General features: G+C 39.5%; 2 long non-coding RNA genes across 2 annotated transcripts; both read right to left on the bottom strand.

Annotated features, from left to right (window-relative positions):
• Positions 1–204: 204 nt before the first annotated feature.
• Positions 205–8,127, bottom strand: LOC140911995 (uncharacterized). The gene is made up of 3 exons (XR_012159197.2): positions 5,815–8,127; positions 3,296–3,480; positions 205–1,979 (listed from the first exon to the last, which is right to left on the bottom strand). It is a non-coding gene; the product is annotated as an uncharacterized LOC140911995 (long non-coding RNA).
• An 8,389-nt stretch (positions 8,128–16,516) lies between these two features.
• LOC140903501 (uncharacterized) lies at positions 16,517–19,916 on the bottom strand. Its single transcript, XR_012156266.1, has 3 exons — positions 19,754–19,916; positions 17,796–17,845; positions 16,517–16,607 (listed from the first exon to the last, which is right to left on the bottom strand). It is a non-coding gene; the product is annotated as an uncharacterized LOC140903501 (long non-coding RNA).
• Between the last annotated feature and the right edge of the window lie 2,402 nt (positions 19,917–22,318).

Here is a 22,318-nt window from a genome sequence, read left to right on the forward strand (position 1 = left end):
GAGTATTGTTATAAGCCCTGTGAATTTTCCAATGTGTTTCAGTTCTAGAACCACTTTGCTAAATATCTCAGTGCTAATCCACTGTGGGATAACAGGTGGCAATGTAATTATAAAAGATGTAATTATGGCTCTGAATCCATAATGCAATAATTCCAAAATGCAAATCCGCTTCTTATATGCTTAAGTATGCCTTTATGAGAGTATGCATTTGCCATAACATAGACTAGACTACATAGGTTATGTTAGATTACATAAAAATACATAATTACATAAGGACCAGATTGGATTTGTTTAGATAATGACAGACAGAACAGGTAGACAAACAAGCCATAAAAGAAGAAAGGTTATGAAGTGTCTATGGGGTGGCATGGAAAACATTCTGAGGTATGTTTCTCACTATGGGTACAAATGATGTACGTATCAATAAGTATATCAATGATCTGGAAAATCTGTCAGAGTTTAGCAGATTTCTCCACTTCAACCCATTTGTTTTAATACACACTTGGTGAGTGTCAGGTTCAGAAAGTAGTATGAACACCACCAATTATTGTATGCAATGTAGTTGTAGCCATATTGGTCCCAGGATATTATAGAGACAAAGTGAGTGAGATAATAGCTTTTATTGGACCACCTTGTGTTGGTGAGAAAGCAAGCTAATACTCTCTAATACTCCAATTATGGGCAGATAATAAAGAAGCTACAAGTAAATAGGTGGGTTATCTGGATATCTTGAGTGACTTCTGCCAATACGTATGTATTAAACCATGGATTCAAGTATTACTACTGAGAGTATAGGTACTATGGCAGAATGATAAATTAGTAACACTTATAATAATAGTAAACACCACAAGCGTTTCTTCTACAGAAAATAATATCCAGCAATAAAGCTAACTCAGTGAAAACATTATCGATGGTGCCGCATTATCAAATGATAATACTGCTATTAGCATGCACTAGCCCTGTCAGCAGCTTCTCATGTGCTGGGAGCTAGTCAGACCATGCTGGTCAATCTCTACTCATCACAATGCACTGTAATTTGGAAACCACCATATGGCAATAGACATGGCTGGACATGTAGCACAGTCCCTTTATCAGAACGTTATTAGACGCTAAGGATATTATGTGACAAAGAGAGAGCAAGACTGTCTAGGCTTGCCGTGTTGCTGACTACATAGCTGAAGTATGTTAGCATAATGTTTTGATTTGCAGCCACAGAGATAAATATCCTTTCTGAAATTGAATAAACAAATATTTCATTACTGTAGTCACTTTTAATACACAAATCCTTCCATGGGCACAGTTAAAGAACTGATATGCATCTCAGGGGTAAGGCTGAAATGCTCACAGTCTACACAAAGGATTACAGACAGTGTTGCTTATACAGTGAGATTGGCCACATTTTCTCCCACGGAAGAAATTGCTTACACCATTATCATGTATTTGGGAAAAGTAAAGAACTTAAGCTGACGTCTTTAAAGCAGAAATATTTAAAGCTTGATAGACTCTGAAGCATGTACTACTTTAACTTTTTTTTTCTGCTGTGCACATCTGTTGGGAAGCTGCAGTGGGTCTCTAATAACACAAACTGGCCTCTGCTTTCTCATGTCTTTCAGTATTACGCTTAAAGTGCAGCTACCTGCTGAGACAATAAACATGACTTCCCATGACTTTTCAGTAATGAAGCTCACTCCTGAGGCCCGAGGGTAGAGTCAATCTAAAATATAGATATGAAGTCTGGAATTAGAAATGTCATGATCAGCCAAGTATACTTACAGCAGCTACATTTTGAAGGGGGCATTCTTTCATCTATTAATTATGTTCCATTTCCCCCTCTCACCGATACTAGCAACTCATCATTTTACATATTTAATGAAACATGACTAAAAATACATCAGAATTAATCGGTATCTGTACTGTACCAAAGAACTTTCAGAGTTATCATTTATTTCTTTTAGATAGGCTGCTACTTCCTGGAGAATCTGCAAACAAAAAGAAGGGATTAAAAAAAAAAAACTAGTATTATGAGATTATGGCTGCAGGATATAAAAGAAAGTTCAATGTTCACTGCATAGCACAATGAAATATAAAATGTAATTTTCCAATCTTTTCTGTGTCTTTGTCTGCCTACTTTCCCTAAGTGTTATATATCCCAATATAAATTTTGCAAAATAGATTCCATAGTGACATAGTCACCTACCAGAGGCCTCTTTTTAAAAGTTAAACATTACAGAAATGGGGTGGGAGAGGTATACAGATTTAATTACTTTAATGACATTTTAATTTTGTTGCTCCCTCAAATTACAATAACATTCCAAATAAGTAAATTAAAAGCAAAACAACAACAAAATAAACCCACAACCAATAAATGTGTACCCCTCTGATTGTGTACCCCTCTGATTTTTCTGTTGGGTACACATACTTTTCAGCTTGTGCTGTCTATGGGAACATACTTTCATATTTTGGGCATTGATTCTCTGCTGGGAGGAATGAAAAACAAAACCAGATTTCTGGTTTCCTTTGTTTCCTAATTGTTACAGGTTCAAATCCTGAAATTCTTACTCAGTGTGTTCTCTGGAAAATGGGACTAACATTAACAGCCAATAGACCGACGTTGTAAAATCTGAGTAAGGACCTCAAGATCTGGTACACTCTGTTGTTGTTTTTTTAAGTATTAAAAAGCAAAGCTGTTGCCAAATTACTGTGAGTTTCTACCAGCAATATAAAAAAAAATCCAGACATAACAGGCTAGACACCACCTGCTCTCAAATGCTCTTGTGCAGCTCTGTCTGACTTCAGGACCTGACCCATAAATGTTTGCTCACACACATAGGCACTAACGCAAATTAAAAGCTGACAGAGGGGACATCAAAATGGCTGTAGTTTTTCAAATTATCTTTAAAATCCCGCATAAAGAACACTAAAACAATTTTACACTCTAAAATGTGTTTGGTTCATAGAAAGGGAACATGAGATAACACACAAACCATGTCCATGAAGCCGCACTGACCTCACTGGTGGCATTCTATTACATACAGGTTTTTATACCGCCTTCCTCACCCTTGTATCTGAGTGCCTTGCAGTAATGTCTTAAGCAACATAACTAACATCTGTCACATGTGAATAATTCTTTCTCTCATTCTTTTCCCCATGGGGAGAACTGTGTGTGCAGTGATGAGTTTTGTTTTGGTAGGGTTTGGCTTGTTGGGGTTTTTTTCTTTTTCTTTTTTTAAACATGTGCATTGCTATGTGCTTATATTAGAGAAAAGAAAGTCAAAGAAGTAGGTCAGACACTTACAGAGGAAGGGATGAGTTCATTCCACAGTCTTGGACCAGCACCTGAGAAAGCTTTCTCTCCTGCACAGATGAGCTTTACCCTTGTGGCAGAAAGTTCCATTGTGCCAGAGGAGTGAATTTGTCAGCCATGGTCTTCCCCTCAATGAAGGTGATCTTTTAGATGTGCAGGGCCCCTGGTCATTGAACCTGATATCAGTATTAATTATTTATTCTTTTATGGTTCCCAAAAGTGGGTCAGTAAAATTAAAAATTAAAAAATGGTCCCTCTTCTGAAGAGCATACACTGTCGTTCCAGAACAAAAGGCACAAGTGGGAGTTAGTCAATGAAAATTGGCACCTAACTCCCATTTGTGCCTTTAAAATCTCCCCCAATGTAACAAACTAAGAAAGGAAAGGTTAGGGGTGGAAAGGTGGGGATAACATCTACAATTACATGGTTACTCAGCAAAGGCTAGTGTGATTTCCAGCGTGGGTAGACAGATTCACGCTAGCCCTGCTCGACCTATTGTGCTAAAAATAGCAGTGTGGATGTTGCGGCATGGGAGACATCTCAGGCTAGCCACCTAAACCCAAGCCCACCTAATCCTCTGAGGGGTCCAAGCTCGGCAGCTAGCCCAAGCCGCTGACCATGCCACACTCTCCAGACTGCTATTTTTAGTATGCTAGTTCGAGTCTATCTACCAGTGATGGGAATCACACCTCCCAGCCATAGACGCTGACTCTGTGGGTGCTCCAGGGCTGAAACACCCCCGGGGAAAAATTAGTGGGTTCTCTGCACCCACCAGCAGCCAACCACCCCGCCTCACCTCCTCCTCCACCTCCTCCCCTAAGCGCACCGTGTCCCCACTCCTCAGCCTACCTCCCTGTGCTTGCTGCCGCCAAACAGCTGTAGCAAGCTCCGGGAGGGAGGGGGGAGGACCGGGAACATGGCGCACTCAGGGGAGGAGGCGGGGAAAAGGTGGGGGTGGGGCGGGGATGTGGGGAAAGAGTCGAATAGGGGCATGGAGGAGGCAGAGTTGGGGCGGGGACTTTGGGGAAGGGGTTGGAATGGGGGCTGGAGGGGACAGGGAAAGGGTGGAGTCGGGGCGGGGCTGGGGGAAAAAGGAGGTCGAGCACCCACCGGTGCCAGAAGAAATCAGCACTTATGCTCCCAGCTGCAGTGTAAACGTACCCAAAGATACTTAGGCACCTAGGTCCCATTAATCTAGATCACAGGTTCCTGACAGGCAGGCCCATGGGAGGCATCTCCCTCTGCTCAGGATTCTCAAGTGTAAACCCTCTCCTGGAGTTAGACACCACCACCACCAGGACAGCCCTTTCTCATAAAAAAAGAGAGACTGAGTGTATGTCTACACTGCAATAAAACACCCACAGCTGATTCAGGCTATAAAATTTCAGTATAGACATCTGTACCCTTCCCCCTCGCAGGTCCCCAGAGCCCAGGCCTGAACATCTACACTGTAATTGTATAGCCCCATGAGCCCAAGTCACCTGCCACAGGCCAGACATGAGTGTTTTATTGCAATGTAGACACACCCTGAGAGACTTCAGAACAGAAATCCCAGAAGTTTGGGCACTCTCATCTAGAATGTAGGAAACAGATTCAACACCTTTCTCTGCCTGATTTGGAGCAAGGGCTTGAATGCAAGTCTCCCACATCAGCAACACAACCACTGGGCTTTTGGCTATTCTGGGAGGTGTCTTTCAATCTGTCCTGTTGGAGCTGTTCTCCTTTAAGTATTTAAGTATTAAGTATTTCTCCTTGAGCAAGACAGAGCGTGATTGACTCTATAGCCTAGGGCAGTCAGGTTCAAGTCCTTGCTCCAAATCAGGCAGAGTTGGGACTCAAACTTGAGTCTCTCACATCCCAAGTGGTGCCCTAACCACTGGGTGATTAGACACACTCCCTCTTTGGCATGAGGCCCCGTCATGTAGGCCTGATCCCATGCATCCTCTGATCAGGATCAAGCTCAACGGTGAGATAGCGGGAATGCCTAGTTTGAGAACCCTTCCAGAGCTTTTGCTTCTAGGGCTCCAAGCAACTCACTAGCTATGAAGCAGCATCAGGTCTTAGATAGCTTTGCAAATTCTAACTGGTGGAAACTTAGGTACCTACAGGGTTAGGCAGCTGAACGGTAGTTTTGAGAATGTCAGTTACACCGAAATATTGGACTTAGGCACCTTTGTGACACAAAAAAATGATGATAATCATATAATTTATATGACCACTATTATTACAGACCCAAATGACAAAGGATTTTTAATGTTTCTAATGTTTCCACCAAAAAAACCCCCCACTTTTTCTTTGTTAAGTCTAGTGTATTATTTCATTTATTGCTAAAATTTATTACAATAATGTACCACAAGCTTGTTTTTTATGGTGATAATTAAACAAAATGTCAGCCTAGTTATCTATTCCCAAATTGCTTGGGAGAGGGGCATAATCTCAGAGGAAAGGCACACTTCTGAAGTGATTTCAGAATGCACAAAATGATTTTTAAAGAGAAAACAAAGCCTTACCTTATGGAACATGATTGTTCTGTTTGCCCACTTGAGCACGTAGCAGGAAATCCAGAGCATAATCAGAAACATGTTGCATGCATAACGCATTATATCTGTCCTAGTAGCTCAAGGTCAGAGTTCAATTTCCTTATTTTTTCTCAAATTATGATTCTCCTTTTCACTTCCTCCTTCTCTTTTTTCCCCTTCAGAAACATCCCCATCTTTCTCTTCCCCTGCCTTACTACTTACATACATCTGCACACATACTGTAACCGAATAAAAACAGACATATTAGAACTCAAAAGCAGTGCTTTCAGCTTGTTACTGTGATCTTTATTAGGAAAATAGAAAGATTTCCACACCTATAGTGTAACCCGATTGATTACTTAAGAATCCCCAGTTATCACATTGAGGATGGACAGGTTCTTGCCCCAAGATCAGGCCCAGTATTATTCAGATTATAGTTGGGAACCCCGATGTGCACAGTTACAACATTCACACTATAGGAACTCTTATATTTACAAATATAGTTTATTAACACATTTAGCACAGTCACAAACACCCCAACTCAGTAAGGTAGATAGAGATACTACAGAATGTACCGCTGCACATCCATATACTCATACCATCCCTTGTAGAACAACCTGAAATGTGAGCCATCGTCTTCTCCTCACCATCGCCTTCCCCCTCATCACCAGTGGTCATCATTATGGCACCTCCCAAGGACTTCAACTCTCTCTCCTGCTGCCCCTAAACTGGGATGCCACCTTTATATGTTACACTAACGCCGTTATGTTCGATGCATATTCAGTAGGGATTGTTCCCCTTTTCCTTATTTGTATTTCCTCCCCTTACTAATGTTAGAGTGTCTTTTTTTCTATAGGTTAGTACATCAGTTATCTCATCTTACTATCATATATGCCAATTTGTTACCATGACCCTTTTGTGGTCAGGTATCACATTTGTTATTTCTGTCCTAACGGGTTATTTCGGTTCCTTCCACGTTCCAAGTTGTGGTGTACCTGTTAAGTTTAAAACGGTACGAATGTAGGAAGCCCCCATGCCAGCCTACTTCAACGCATTCTCTATGTTAAAGGTTGCAGCCATATATGAACTTTATGCTTTAGCTCATCACCATCTATCCAGGTGAAAGGTACCAAACATATGTATGCTAACTTTGCCTTAGCTCAACATACAGGATGTGGCCTGCAAGTCCCTTGTGTTATAGGCAAAATATACTCTAATATAAACTTACAAGCCTATTGTAATAAAACAAATGATCAAACCCATAAGTAAATAAGAAACTTATAAGAAAAGATATATAGGCTAGCAAGCAGGCTAGCGTTAGATGTATCTCATGTAACTGTTACGTACATCAGTTTGTTTCCAGGACACTTCTGTGGTTGAATCATGTGCCTGTGGCCAGAACTTCCCCTTAAACTCTATTTTCAGCTCCCCAAATACTTGGGGTTTTCCATTGGGTGGTGCAAAATTTATCTGTTCAAAGTTCATAGGCCTCAAGCCTTATTCTAACTTGCTGAAGCTAATGTCTTACAGGATACAGGCCTGTATGTTTCTTGCATTACTGCTGAATATAATGCAAAGCAGAATGTAATGCAAAGCAGTGAATATAATTAAGACAAGCTACCTACTGGGCTACACTAGTTTCAGAATCTTGGCAGTATGCATTAGATTGATTCACTGGCCTTTTCTGTAGATTAGGAATAAATCAGATTTGTATAAACTTCAGAGCTTTACCTTGATATGCATCCTTCTTTTTCGTTTCCATATGTTATGGGGTCATGCCCAAGCTTCATTTGGGGCTTGGGGTTCAAATTAACCCAAAATCTCAAGGCATAACTGGCAACACTACCAAGCTTTAATGGATTTTCCCCTGAAACGACAAATCTACCCACGTTCACATAAACCTTGGCCCACACGGGCTGATAGGTTCATAAATTTAAGCAAATCTTATGTTTAAGTTAAAAAGTCCCCAGTTTTAGATGTGCCTTACCTGATTTGGATTTTTGTTAGAAAAGTTTCATTTAGCTGGTTGAAATTCCACTTAACCACTGAAATGCATTCAGTGATACCTGCATTGTCCTTTGCACATGATTGTCCATTTCAGAGAAAAGGCAAACACATAAGTGTATCTCAATTCTGCACAACTGGCAGTGTCTATGCAAGACAGGGCCAGTGCTAGGTTAGCAGATGTGGTTTGGGTTAAGGCAGAAGGGCAAGCTGTGTGAAAAGCTTGAACTCTGCCTAAAGCTTGGCAATAAACAGCACTTATTAGTAACTTACTCACATGATAACTGAATTTTACCAAATTTGGTATCATGTTACATTATTGGATACCAATAACTCTGAACGTGTGACAATAGTGTGGACTGTCTTGTTTAAAAACAAAACAAAAAAACTGAATTGAGAAAGAGAAAGTGTGATGAAGAAACAGGATGAATAAAGGACTAGCTTGGCAAAGCTGAATCTCCATTTACATACATCAAGACCAATAACACTGAGCAGAAGCAAGGAGAAAGGGCCTTTTTAATTCCTTAGAGTACCAGGAGAGAGACACTGGCATTTCACAGCTTGGACCATTAGGAGTCCAAGTTGATGAAGTAGCCAGTGAGTAACCCCAGGATTTAAGGAGTTTAGGACTAAGCAATTCTTCTAAAAAGGAAAGATGTGTACCTCAAGCAAGGATCCAGCTGCAGCCTCCCAGAAGAAACTGCTTCTAAGGGTCTTTGAGCAATTTATTACCTGAGCATGAATTACAAAATTTGTGAAAGTGAAATTATGTCTCTATACTTGTTTCCTATGATTCATTATGATCTGTGAGTTACAGTGTTACCCATAGCTCTACATTTCTTGGTACGCTAGGAATTACCAAGTTTATATTTAATTTGCGGGGCAATGTAAATATGTTAAAGTTGAGAAGTCATTACTGGCCACCAGTGGTATGCGCCTATGATCTAGCAACTTATGGACATTTCAAATCCACACATGAAGTACATGTGCCTGAAAAGGAGTTGGGGGTCCAATTCTGCAAAGTGATAAATGTCCTCAGTTCTCTTTCAAGTCAACAGGAGTTGAGCATGCACTCACAGGACTGGGCCATTAGTGATTTTTTTTTTAACTTTCCACGAAACTTCAGGAATGTTTACCAACATCTTACCATAACACATTTGTATGGAATAATAGAAAAGCCTGTAATTAATGACCATGTCCTAACCTTGTACCTACTGTGCAAATACTAAGTGAAATATGCTGGGCAATATTACTGCATATGCTCCCTTTAATCAACATGCACAAGTCCTTATACTATAAATGGGAATCAAGCGCTGATTCAAGGACAGTATAAGGCTACACAGTGTGAAGTAAATCAGTGCTGCCTGCCGCTCCACACACTACCACCAAAATGAGGCATACTTCTGTGAGTAAACACAGGTGTTATGGTTATGGGCTATAAGTTTTTTGTAAACTGCTTTTAAAACAATGTAAATACTTATTAAGAAGCAATACATAAGAATGGACATATTGGGTCAGATCAATGGTCCATCTATCACAATATCCTGTCTTCCAACAGTGGGTAATGCCAGATGCTTCAGATGGAATGAACAGAACTGGCAGTCATCAATGGTCCATCCCATTGTCCATTCCCAGCTTCCAGCAATCAGAAGTTAGAGACACTCAGAGAATGGGATCGCATCCCTGACCATCTTGGCTAATAGCCATTGATGGAGCTATCCTCCATGAATTTATTTAATTTCTTATTTGAATCCAGTTATAGTTTTGGCCTTCACAACATACAATGGCAACAAGTTCCATAGGTTGACTGTGCATTGCGTGAAGAAGTACTTCCTTTTGTTTGTTTTAAACCTGCTGCGTATTAATTTCATTGGGTGACCCCGGTTCTTGTGTTGTGTGAAGGAATAAATAACATTTCCTTATTCACTTTCTCCATACTATTTATGATTTTATAGACCTCTAGCTTATCCCCCTTCCTTGTCTCTTTTCCAAGCTGAACAGTCCCAGTGTTTTTAATCTCTCCTCATATGGAAGCTGTTCTACCATTTAATCATTTTGTTAATGATTAATCATTTTGTTGCCCTTCTCTGTACCTTTTCCATTTCTAATATATATTTTTTGAGATGGGATGACCTGAACTGCATGCAGTATTCAAAATGTAGGCATACATGGATTTATATAGTGGCATTATGATATTTACTGTCTTATCATCTGTCCCGTTTCTAATGGTTCCTAACATTCTGTTAGCTTTTCTGACTACTGCTGCACATTGAGCAGATGTTTTCAAAGAACAATTCACAATGACTCCAAGATCTCTTTCTTGAGTGGTAACAGCTAATTTAGATCCCATGATTTTGTAAGTATAATTGGGGTCATGCTGTCCAATGTCCATTACTTTGCATTTTTCAACATTGAATTTCATCTGCCATTTTGTTGCCCAGTCATCTAGTTTTGAAAGAGTCCTTTGTAACTCTTTGCAGTAAGCTTTGGACTTAACTATCTTGCGTAATTTTGTATTGTCTGCAAATTTTGCCACCTCACTGTTTACTCCCTATTCCAGATCATTTATGAATATGCTGAACTGCAGTTGTCTCCGTACAGATCCCTGGGGGACACCACTATTACCTCACTCTGTTCTGAAAACTGGCCATTTATCCTTTGTTTCCTGTCTTTTAAGCAGTTACTGATCCATGAGAGGACTTTCCCTCTTATGCCATGACTCCTTACTTTTAGAGCATTTGGTGAGGGATCTTGTCAAAAGCTTTATGAAGGTCCAAGTACACTAAATCCACCAGCTTACCCCTCTCCCCCTGTTTGTTGACCCCTCAAAGAATTCTAATAGATTGGTAAACTATGGTTTTCCTTTACAAAAACCATGTTGACTCTTCCCCAACAAATCATGTTCATCTATCTGTCTGATAATTCTGTTCTTTAGTTTCAATAAATTTGCCTGTTACTGAAGTTACTGTTACATACCAGCCTGTAATTGCCAGGATCACCTCTGGACACTTTTTAAAAATTGTGTGTCACATTAGCTATCCTCCAATCATCTGGTAGAGAAGCTGATTTAAGTGATAGGTGTAGCATATAAGTTACAGTGCAGCATATAAATTACAAAACTGCAGAAAACGTTCTATCTGATTAAAGGTTCTTTATGGTCTTTGAAAAGGCATGGTTCTACTTAGTAATCCAATAATATTGCATCGATACTTTGTCTGGCTGGGTAATCATTAATAAAGCAATGAAATAGGTATTAAGGAATGCCTATGACACACCCTCGTTAATTATCCTTTCATTCAAGTATTTATTTGAATATCTACTTTGAAGTCTTTCATATGAATTTGTAGCACTATATTATTGTAGTTGATAATGTACCTCTTTCAAGATTTTGCTAAAGTTATTATTGTTTCCAATCATTTTCCAAATCTCAAAATACAAATTCCTTACAACCTGACCTTGTTGATACTGTGCAAGACCTGAAAGTGCACTTTTATGACTTTGCGCTGACAAAGGTAACAGTTTTTGGAAATATTCTTTTTAAAAAAGGAGAGATTATATTGGCTTTAATTGTGAGAGTTTTCATGAGATCATCTCTTTGAAGATGAACATTGGCTGTATTCAAAGAGCTTGGAAGATGAAGGAGTTCTATGATGAGGAAGAGAAAAAGCATACCAAGTAAGAGGAACAGATGCTCTCAGCAGAAATATACTAATATTATAAGCCTGCAAATGTACTGCATGTTATGTAGATCGGAGTGAAGGGAACAACACTACATATACCACAGACAAAATTAATAGAACTCCAAAAGTAAACTACATGCTACCCAATAAAAAGACTTCTGTACTAATATTTTCCCCTTGTGCATAGCATTTTCTACCTTTTCATCTTCAGTCTTCTTTTTCAGAGAAGTTCCTCCAAGGTACTCAGCATGAAGGCCATTGGTGGTAACACGCTGTAATAACATCACAGGCTTCCTTTCAGGAGAACACTGCCAAGTGACCACTATTTGAGCAGACTATGCACTGTCGTCCACAAGAAGGCTGCTTAGTAATTTCCCCTGCAATCAGCAAGCATATAAACACAGACACAGATGAATGTATGCCGTTGTCATTACACTATTGCAGATACTTACTGCATTTCTGACATTCAACCCCAAGCTGGGGTATGTTGAGGGCAGGAGCAAGTAGTTCAGTGATCTAAAAAAAAAAGAAAAAAGGTTTTTCCCTAAGAGTAGAGGAAATGCCAGACCCTGCTGCCCCAAAGCCCTCACATTTCTGCTGATTATAGGGAAAATTAGGGGACAAAAGACAATACTGTAGATAAAAAAAATAAATCTTCCCTGTAGTTTTCCCTCACCTGACGGATAAATCGCTCCCAGGAATGACCTCCTTGCCTTTCATGATGAGGTCAAGAAACTTGCTGTCAGTACCACAATTATGATTAATGATCTAACTGGTAGTGACAGCAATCAAACTATAGTCTCTGGAGTGCAGCAGGACTGTGCTAGCCTCTGAGTGGGGTGAGTCATTGCAAAGGAAGGAGATCTATCTGCTATTGCTACACACTCACATTTCAGCACAGCCTCCTCTTGTTTCTTTCTTGCAACATCATATCATGAAAGTGCAGAAGAAACCAGCACAAAGCCTGTCTGTTAAAAAGGACAAAACATTTTTAAAAAACTTTTGTAGCAATTGGCAAAATACAGCATAATGAATAATCAAACTTGTAATAATGTAATCATCTTAAAAGCATAGAACCACTGTGCAACAAGATTAAGTGTTTAACTGTGACCAATACAATGAAAATGGTGTAAGGATGAGGTTGTTCCACCCCTACCCCCACTCTTTTTGGAAATCGATTCAGTACATTCTCTTTAGTTAAATGATCATAAATATTCAGGCGCTGAGCTCACAAAAATTTCAGTACATAAGGATTAAAAGGTACAAAGGTGAGAATGCATTTCAACATCACCTCAACAAGGAGATACAGATTAAACGGTTAATTTGTGATATGAGGATGATGGAATAGTCTAAAGCAAAAATAAAATGAAGGCAGACTCCAAAAGAGAGATGACCGATCAGGAGAGAGAGAGAGTGATACCAGAGTTACATGGATATAACAATGTAAGAATCAATTAAGGCCAGCTACATGCTCTGAAAATATCTTCAAGTTCCATCTGGTTAAATGCTATCTAAATTAACTAGTTGGACCATACAGAAGAGACGGTACTAGAAATAGAAAGCACTTGTAATGCTCCTGGAACTGGTTAACAATTTAACTGTATTATTTTCTGTTTCAAAGCATTTGAAGTTGTCTCTCTGGGTCTACCCCGCAGCTTGATCTTTGATGTGTCAGGCTGCTATGTGGGAGACCGGGTTTGAGGGTAAAGATACACATTGAGATTTGCAAGGTGGGGAGAGCATGCAGATAATGTTATCAGATTCTTGGAGACGAGGAGTGACACATCATCAGGGGCAGCCATTAGATGCTGTAGGCATGCCAGTCTGTTCAGAAATGTAGGTTTGCCTAGCTGGGCATAATTTTAATCTTTTAAATGCACCCAGCCAGGACATTTGTCTGAAAGGTAAACAGGCCAGCTGGGGAAAACCTGCAGTGGGGAGAAGGCTGGTTGAGTGTCTGGAGGAGTTGGGGGAGCTGCCTTATGGAGAAGCATATCCACCACAGCCTGGACCTGTAGCACAGCATCCTGGCCTGCATCTAAGCTAGACAGCTCTTCTACATTGCTCCAAAGTACCAAACACCAGCTTCTCAGACAGATGCCACTGTAGACATGTGATTGCTGTGGAAAATGGTGGTCAAAGTGATGGAGTAGAAGAAAGCGCCATAGTTCCCATTCAAGCAAGTCCTGATGCTGATTGTCTGCATCCGGAAATTAATTGCCCACTTTGGTATTGATGTTGGCTGAGATAGAGCAAAATGAAGGAAAACCAATCCTTGAATGTCAGGAGCTCCCATGAATGGAAAAACAGGGATGATATTTCTTACACCAATTCTCTAGGATAAGCTTTGCCCTCCAAACTGACAACTGAGTTTTGATACTCCATTCCATGTAAAAGGAAAACCCTTGGTATTCTGCTTCTAGTCTTCCCTAATGGCTAAAAACTGTGCATGTGTGTTTGTGTAAGTGCATAAGAGAGAGAGAGAGATCTAATTTTAGACTATTTTACTGCACTTCAGAAAATAGTTTTGTTTCTTCTCACTGCATTTTAGTTGAACAGTCATCCACTGGGTAGACACTGACTCGCTTGTCATAGAAATAATGTATGTTTCACTTGAAATTAATCTAATCAGTAAAACATTCATGAAAAAGAATTGAATCACATTTATTTGCAGCTGAACGTTAGCTGAGAGAACTACATTTTAATCTCATTATAATATGACCTTCCAAAGTCTATCACTCTGTTGCCTGGCACGTTGTTTGTTTGTTTGTTTTTGTTTTTTTAAACTTCAACAGTATTTAATGGTTATTCAACAGATTTAAAGAAACAGCTTCCACTTTGACCAGATAAAATGTGGGTGGGGAGACAGAAGGGGGAAAGCAATAATAAGCTTTAATATGGATCTGAAAACAGCCTTCATAAAACAAGAATAAACAACGTTATGGTCTAATTTACCCCTACATAAAATGCAAAATAGAACTCAGTATGTAATAAAACATTAGAATCTTTATTGCTAACATAATCTTAACTAATCATTTATTATATTATTTCTATAGTTACAGTAATTCATCTGCATGAAAGTTGACTGAATAAGGTTAGCCCTGCAAATAACGCCACACTGCTTTTCCTCCCTGTTCTATTCACAACATCTTTCATTAATGTTTGCACATGTTCCTAATCTGGTCCCAAGCAGGATCAGCCTCTGTCTCTGCAAAGTGTCAGCAGCACAAAACAGTTTTCTTCTTAACAACCCCTTTCTTTGTAATACATAAACACAATCTTCTGGGGCTCTGTAATTATCCAAAATGAGCTTTACTGTTGCAAATTACTTTAGCAGCCCTATGATTTATCTGTCATACACACACTTTATAATATTTATATTCATATTAAAACTGCCACTAATAATGAATTGATAGTACATAAATATTTACATGATACTACATGGACAAATGCTTGATGTCCTTATAATAGTTACATTTCTTGCTCTCCCTATCATGTTTGGAAAAGCCAACACCTGGCATTTTGCCATGCTCATGAAAATGCCTTTGAAAATGGCTCAGAACATTAACAGAGCTTCACATTTGCCACACTTTTCTTTAAAAAGAATGGCATCCCTTCATACTTATGCAGTCTGGGTTATTGCTTCTTCACATTATGCATCATTACTCTGAGGAAGTGTCTTATCAGGAGCTCCAGTTGTTGTGGAGACGATTGGAATTAAGCACTGGAAGCTTTTTATTTATCTTATACGCTTTATTCCTACAAGATTTTCAGCATATAACCTTCTTTGTTCAGCTCAGAATTGGATACATTGCCAGGCATTGTAAAATTTACATCTTGCTTTTTTTTTTCATTTGTTCCTAAATTGGATTGAAAACAAAGTAGAGTTTTAATTAAAACTCTGCTTGACAATAGTAAATTTTTCCATACACTGGAATTTCAGAGCAGTTGTGAGGATTTTGAAAAGGCCTAATAGGTGACATTTGCCATAAGAGTGACTGAAAAATTTATTGTAAGTGCTAGAACAGATGATAAGCATGATTGACAATGTTCATACAAAGAAAACTCTGTAATAATACCATTGAATGGCTGACAAACCAACAAAAGGCAGGGAATTTAAAGTGAAGGTTACTTTAAACTATGTATGATTTGTAATGACTCACAAATTCAAAGGATAAGTGTAGAGGAGGCAAAGAACCAAAAAAAGAAATCAAGGACCTGGCTCTGCAGTTCTTTGACTCAACAGTGGATATCAGATACCAAACACAGCTCTTCGATGCACATAGAAAAAATCAACCCTCCACACTACACTATGGAAATCAATACCCTTTATACGGGGGATGTCAGAACAATCAAACTTCTAATCCAGTCTTAGCTATGGGTCAAACGCATTAACTATTCAAAAAACATAAAAAAGGAACTGGGTGTCAAAACTTCTCTGTTCTACTGACATCCAACATGCTAGGCTTTGCCCTGTCTTCTCTCCTGAGACCATACTAGATGGAAGAACAATAACCTGATGCACCTTGATCAAGACTTGAAAATTTGCCATTTCCTGATCTAACTAATGATTTGCGATATTAAATTCCCTAAGTATAGGGAATACCACAAATAGCACAAATATAGGTAAATCCAATAAAGTTTTTTCAAGTATCCACAGTATGTTTGCTATTGAACTCTGAAATAGACAATCCCACTTCAGAAAATTTTGAAGTTTGATTTTGAAGTTAAAGAACTAGACTTTAGTCAATACATTATTTGTAATGAGCAACAGGACTTCTGGTATTTTTCTGATTCATTTGTTATTTGTATTTTGTGTGTTTGTGTGTGTTATATATATATGTAAACTTGAAATCATCTATCTATGCATATTGTTGGCCTACATATATATGGGTTCTTATTTTTAATTCTCTTATCCACCCTTCCTTCTCCTCCCTATTGTTTGTTGCACCCATTTCTTGCTAGTCCTGGGCACAATTTTTCTACTAACCTTTTTTTTGGGTGAAAAATGCAGATTTGGCGACACGGAAACAGTTAACGAATTTGTGTCAATTTCACTGGTTTCTTTCCATTGAAAGGAATACCTTAAAAAAAAAAACCCTGAAAAAATAGAAACAAAATGTTTGAATGCACATAAAAAATATTAACCCTCCTGACTACCGCTGAAATCAATACTCTTTAAACTGTAGATCAAAAGGTTTTGTTTTTTTAATTTGAAATTGCTTTTAGTTTCAAAGTTTCCTTTAATATTGTTTTTTAAAAACTTTTAAATGTTAAAAAATGCTCAAAACAAAAATAAAATCTGAGCCATATTTTTTTTTACTTTTCAACGCACCAAAACATTTGGGTTTTTTTCATTTTTCAGAATTGCCACTCAACCAACCAGCCAACCAAACAAACAAACAAACCCTGCCCTACTTCTTGGGTCTTGTCTCAAATGAGATTAGGGGAAGGCTCTGTCTTCCCGCTTAGCCAGATCCCCCTGGCATTCAGCTGCTCTTCCTGGCAGCCAGGCCTCGGAGCCACTCCTGGTTGCTGCCCAGTGCAGCACATCAGCTGCCTCGGAGGGTGCCTGTCTCTCCCAGGCAGCTGCTGCGCTGCACCAGGCAGTGTACCAGTCAGCCTGGCTGGAAGAGGAGAGGCTCTGGCCTTCCAGCTCTGGCCCTGCCCCTTCCTCTTCCCACCTGGGCCGGCGGGGGCACTTGAGCCTCGGGAGAGTTACTTGACTCTTTGTGCCCCTCCCACCAGTCGCCTTAATGTTCCGTGGCTAGTGCCCTGCGCGGAAACAAATTTATACCTGCGGATGCAGATATCCACAGATATCAATCGGTATTCGCTTAACCGCAGGGCTCTCCCGGGAACCACAGCAGCAAAAGGTGCCGCTCCTCTGCCACGGCTGTGCCACTCCCAGCCCTTCCATGCAGTTGCATCTACTCTCTGGGGTCTATACAGCCCCACCAGAGGACAAGGCTGGGGGCCGTAAAGTCATGCCAGAGGAGCTGCTGGAGTGGGGCCGCCCGCCGGCCCCACGTTCTGCTCCTTTCGCTGCTGCAATTCCCGGGAGAGCCCTGCGGTGTTCAGCAGATACCGAATGTGTCTTTCTGCTAGGGCATAACGGCAATTAATGTCTTATTGGGACAGCGTACCTCACTGTACCAGCTTACTTGCACCACTGGTCTGATGTTAGCCACACTGAATAAACAAACACCTGCAGGCCTTTCTGAAAATACCAATCCTGTTCTACTTTCAATTCTGTTCATTTTCTAATGATAACTTTTGTATACTTACTTGTGGGAATCCTGTACCAACACCGGGCCTTGTGTTCTCATCTATATACCCTTCAGCAATGTAAAAAATAAATAGTAAAATGAAAGTTACAATTTCCTCCTTAAATTGCCTTATTGTGCCTGTAAATTTCAGGGATCTCTGCCTGTGATGTACTGTGCTTGCTGCAGAACTGCAGCACTATGCAAGCATGGCTTAATAGTTACCACACAAAGGGCCTGAGAACCAGGACTTGGGGCTCTATTACTGGCTCATGCCACTTACGGTCCACGCAACCCTAAGCAAGTCACCAAATCTTTAAGATTCTTTAGTTTACTCACCTGTAAAATGGATAGATGAGCTACCTCACAGGTGTCTTGGCTTAGCTAATTAGATTTTGTACAGCAGTTTGAGATCCTCAGATGACAACTACTGTATAGAGCAAATTCAAAGCATTCGTGTTTCAATATGGTTTAAGAATGGAACATCAGTCTTGACTCAAAATCTCCTTATTTCTGTCAGATTGAGCCAGATCTTTAATATTACTGGGGGTGAATCTTCTATGGGTGTTTTTTTTTTAAAGTTGTTCTCTTCAGTGTTTGAGCCTTCCCCTGCTAACTTTTGCTCTTGTTGTTTTAAACTGCAGAAATTAAACCTCTGTCAAAAGTGAATGAGTTGATGAGAAAGAATCATACTGGCAGGGCTCATGGGGAAATGTATTAAGATAATTTCTGAAATATGGAGAATTTAGTTGATCAACAGTAACAACTGCTGCATACGATTTTTTTTTAAGTAGGTTATTTTACAATACTCAGCAGGAACATTATCCTGCAATCTGATTGACAGGGATAGCCCATCATCTCAGGGCAGAGTGCCACTAAACAGCATGCCAAGGAGTAAGGGGCTGACTGTGCAGATCTCATGGCAGGACAAAGCCTCAATCTGAATAGAGATTTTTATTTTCCTTTTTCTCTATGTTTTTAAATTGGGTATATTTCATTATACTGCTTCATTATGTGTCAATCTTAATGAAAAATTTAAAACTCTAAAACACATCCAGGTACAATGAAATCAAATGAGTGAAAGAGGAACTAAATATAGATTTAATATAAAAGTGATATTTAAAACATGATCACTACGGATTATAAAACAGCACAACAGCATGGGTCAAGACTTTTGCTGTTTACTGAACCCCCAACAACATTAAAGTACAGTATTAACATACCTCCATAAAAAGGAATATTTGTTAGTCAAATATAGAATGTCTACTGAGTTTTACAATATTTTAGGTCATTTAAAAAAAATCAATAATATCTGGTTCCTCTAACTAATAAATGTTAAATTTCACATTTTTTCTAGAAGACCCCACTCCTTTCTCCTGAGCCTTTCTATTAGCTTTATCCTACTCTGCTCCTCTCAACTACTGTGTTGTCCTTCTCTGGCTGCCTCCTCTCTCTCTCTCTCTCTCTCTCTCTCTCTCTCTCATCCACCAGCCTCCTCCCTCTATTCCTGCATATTTAATAAAATTCCAGTAAATCCAAATAGATTTAGATAAGACTAACAGTGGTGCAATCCTTCACCCCTCACTCTTGTAAAACACTCATTAATTGGCCATTGTATGAGTAAGTACTGCAGGATTAAGCCCTATGAACCATAGCAACTACCACAGTGGATCAGACCCATGGTCTCTCCTTGACCCTAAGAACCTCTCTGTGCCAACTGGCAAAGGGTTTACTGTTCTGTAACAACAACTTCTATCAGGTGTGACAAATTCACTACTCCTATGACATTGCAGTCATAGTATTTATCCAAAAAGGGTTGCATGAAGTGTCTAATAAAAGCTTATGTCATGCTGATCATCATAATCATTGTAAGATATATGTACAGATGAGATTTAAGGAGTTGTGTATACTGAAGATACATTTTAGAGTCCAGGCAGGGTTGACAAACAGGTTTTGCCAGGCAAAGGGATATATACTCACCTGGCTGCCTAGGTTCACATGTAGATTGTGCACTGTAAATCAACACAATGGAAGCCTGTTCCGCATACAGAGTCAACATGAGTATGTGAAGACAACCTGGAGCCAGCACACCAGGAAAGAAACCACTGGGGTCATCCTGACTCTTGGGGCAAAACAATGAGTTTTGGGAAATCTAAGGAGACACAAAAGGACATTTTGTTACCCATTACTGAGGGAGCAAAAAGGACAGCACTTTCTGCATTTATGAAACATGGATCCTACCCCTGTTGGTTGGTAATGCTGGGGGACTGGTTTAGGTGACATACTACTTGAGATGAGGATGTTAGCCTGTAAATGTTAAGTTTAGATTCTAAGAAGTGCATTATATTGTTTGTTTTATATGTAATGATTTCTTTTCATTATTCTTACTCAATCTGTATCTTTTGATAATAAATTTATGATTGTTTTCACTGTAACTATATTTCAGTGCTGTAATGTTATAAAGGTCCCGATCATGAGTTGTACTAGTCAACCTGTGGGTATACTGTGCCCTTGTGGATAAGAAACTTGGGAATTTCAGTGAGTGCTCAGTGGTTAAGGGTTAGACACTGCAGGGGAACAATTCAAGGGGGGTCCAGGGGCAAGGTGCACCTACTATTAACCTGCAAGGCAAAATAAGGGCTGGCAGAGCCCTGAGAGTTTGTTTGGGTGGCTAACAGACTGGTGAGGTCTGGGAACTAATACCCAGATACGCACAAGCAAGTCTTCCTCTCACTGGAGATGGGGGGGCAGCAAGATGATGCACAGTCCTGGGCACCTTGAGAAACCCTGTAGTTCAGTCTCCAGTAGTGGACAGCACCAGGTGCTTTTGAGAAAGGGACAAGAACTGAGAGTAGGCAGATGTGTCAGTGTTGGCAATGCTCATGATTTTGTCATGGGTCTCATGATAATTATGGTTTTCCTTAAAGCCCCAGCTCCTGGAGTCCAATGGATATGTGATGATTTCAGCCTTCAATTCTTAAAGAAGAAGTAAGTTTCCAGCCCTTGTGGGTGTGGAAAAAGCTTCAAAATATGACCCCAGTGCACCCTAAAGGCTCAACAGGCAGAAGGCAAATAAAAAGATCCCCAAACTATTATTTTTACATAACCTCATGATTTTAAAGCCAATTGCATGATTTTTGGTGAGCCTGACTCGTGATTTTTGAACATTTGGGGTTGGCACTACTGTGGTATATTTTGACCAATGAAGCTCTCCTCCTAATCCTTGCTACGTAGTGTCTGGCATAAATCCTGAAACAGATATGTACAGTTGTTCATATGCACATGTACACACATGGCCATAAACAAAATTATTTTACATGACTGAAAAATATTCATGCTCTTTTACAGGGCTTTTTATTGGTCAAGTGCAGTCACAAGAGAATAGATCATAGTATACAGATCAATCAGGTGGCAAATGTAATTTTTGAAATAGAAACTATTTGTAGACTTTATGACAGCCAAAAAAGGATCTGAAATGGGTAATCTTCTATTCCTCTATAAATGTGCTTCCCGACTGAGACTTTGTGTGCCAGCTTCAGCCTGAAGCAAATTGTGATAGCCGAGCTATTAACTTCTAAAAATAGGGGTCTGTAATGGAAACATTAAGAGACCTGCTATTGGGCACAGAACAATCCAAGGAAAGATGTAACACCAATCTCTTATTTTTGCTACTTTGCCACATCACAGGAGTGCAGTGTCTGTGGGACTGAATCATGCCTGTACCATTGCAATAGGTGTTTTTTAAACTAATTTTCTTTTACAAAGTAGTTTTTAAATTATATGATTTAATCTGTCTTTAAAACTATTAAAGGAGCTTGAAAGCATCCAAATATTTCAGGTCAGGCCTTTGACACCTAAGACTCTGCATTTTAAAGAGGTGTTATTCCTGAGGGAGAAGACAGCAGTCATGATCATTGCAGGAGGGATCTGAAACTAAAATGTTTTGGGAAAGGTGATTTTGTATTTTTACTTAGACTAGTGGAGCTCAGGTGTACCCAAGTGAACATCTTGTAACAAAATGTACAGCAATGATTCATGAATTACTTTTCTGTCAAGAAATGTGCTTTCTCTCTGTTTTATTGTAGCAAATAACATTTCTCTTTAGCGGATATGTATTTTACATTAACCATTGTAACCAAAGAGTCTCTGATTCACAATTCGGCAGTTGGGTAACCCCTATCAGAGGCTTCTTGGCATTTTTTGTCAACCCAGTTAGCACAGCTGTAGCCTTCAGTAAATCATCTTTAAAAGTAATATTGGTAATCAGAGCCAGAAAGTCTTGAAAGATAAAATGTGGTATGCATTCTACAAACAGGCTCTCAACAGAAATCCCCAGAGTTGGGAACCACAGTAAAAATCATCTCAAAGGAGCAGTAAACAAGTGGAAAAAATGGATCTTGGTATAGAAGACATGCTGTTTATGGAGGTCAATCTGCATCAGCAACATAACATTTCAGGGCTATTCAGCTATAAACACATTCACATGAGTCTAACAGGGTTTTGAAGAAGAGATCAAAAGATGAGCACATGCAATGTGTGTGTACG

This window comes from Lepidochelys kempii, chromosome 1, assembly GCF_965140285.1.
Source record: "Lepidochelys kempii isolate rLepKem1 chromosome 1, rLepKem1.hap1, whole genome shotgun sequence".
Taxonomy (NCBI): Eukaryota; Metazoa; Chordata; order Testudines; family Cheloniidae; genus Lepidochelys; species Lepidochelys kempii.